Here is a 1,509-nt window from a genome sequence, read left to right as displayed (position 1 = left end):
CCACGTACAGGGTATGCCACTCCAGACGCATAAATTGTCCTCTCTCTCTCTCTCTCTCTCCAATTTGGAATGCATTCCTTTCACAACTGAGACCGAACATTGGTGCTTCCAGAGTAACTCGGAGACCGTTTCGATGATCTGGCAGGCGGAAAATAAGCGAACGTACTTGAAAACCAAAGGTGGCCGATTGAGACTGATTTGGTGTGCTGACATGGACTTTTCGAGAATCCTTTTTTTTTTGACCTGTCCAATGTGTGGCTGGCTTGTCCTGTGTGCGTATGTGCTCCGTCAGTACTTCTTCTAGATTCGGGGGGATATTCTTCGGAGGGACTGGTCCGTTTAGAAGGGGAGGAAGTGGGCCAAAAGGAGAACTTTCCTTGGCATGAAAAAGCCAAAGATTTCACACAGCGGGCCATCTTGGCCTCAATGACCAAGTTGGAGACATCAGTCACTCCTTTAAACTGTCCCAAAAGGATTTCCTCCCGTCCATATAGACAAAAAGAGACTGCATCCTCCTTCCACCTGGGAGTGGGTGACAATCCGACATTTTATTGCTGTTCTCGTGGCAAAAAAAAAAATAGACAATCTTCTTCTGGGAAGAAGAGCTCGATGTTCAAATTTGGGATGGCGTGTGTGTGATTGGATTTCTTTATGCTACAAGAACTATTTGGGGAGGAGGACGATTATTTGGTACCTTGAGGGCAGCCAATATATTTTCTCCTCCATGAAGGGAAGGGTGAAATATATGGGCCCTGATTGTATCGAATCTACTCATTCTAGGACCATCACACAGCCCTCTCTAATGGAAGCTCATTACTCTTGCCAGTTGGAGGGCGACGACGAACAATAAGACACCTCCTCCCTGGGCTGAATGAAAATATCTTCTTTCTCTTAACATCATCCCAAAAGAGATCCGGTCGGCATTCCTGCTTGCGATGGTCCTCTCAATTCGGCGCATGTTCATGGAATGCTGTTTTTGATCAATAATTGGCCTTCAGCGAGTGGGGTTTCCGTGATTTTCGTTGGTCAGAGACAGTCACCTCTGGTTCGTGTATCTTGGTTGGCTCAATTGCCTATTGACTGATGACAAGCGCAATTTATTTCCACCACCCGAGTCGCTCCCGAGTAACGCCTAAATTGGGTTTGGAATATGTCTTCCAGCCATTTATTAGCGGATAGGACTCGCCTCCATGTTTGGTTAAAGAAGTCTTAAATTATGCCAGTGACATGCTTTAGAAAGTGATCTCGCATCGAGTGGGCATACAAACGCTCGAAGTCACTCGAAACACATGGCCGATCACATGAAAGGGACGTTATTCTCTCTTTATAAATGTCCCCTTAGTGTTCGTAAGTGCGTTCAGTACACGGTGTACACCTTTTTGAATATTCCTAAATGGAAACGAAAAATGGAACTGAATGGAGGCAAGTCTGTGGCGGATGAAGTAAATTGTTTCCTTGAATTGTTGAGTAGTCATTCTGTTTATGCATGAGTGATTTGTATCCCTTTTC

The sequence above is a fragment of the Tigriopus californicus genome, chromosome 8 (genome assembly GCF_007210705.1).
Source record: "Tigriopus californicus strain San Diego chromosome 8, Tcal_SD_v2.1, whole genome shotgun sequence".
NCBI lineage: Eukaryota > Metazoa > Arthropoda > Copepoda > Harpacticoida > Harpacticidae > Tigriopus > Tigriopus californicus.
The sequence above is the reverse complement of the archived record's forward strand: the minus strand, read 5'-3'. Positions refer to the sequence as shown.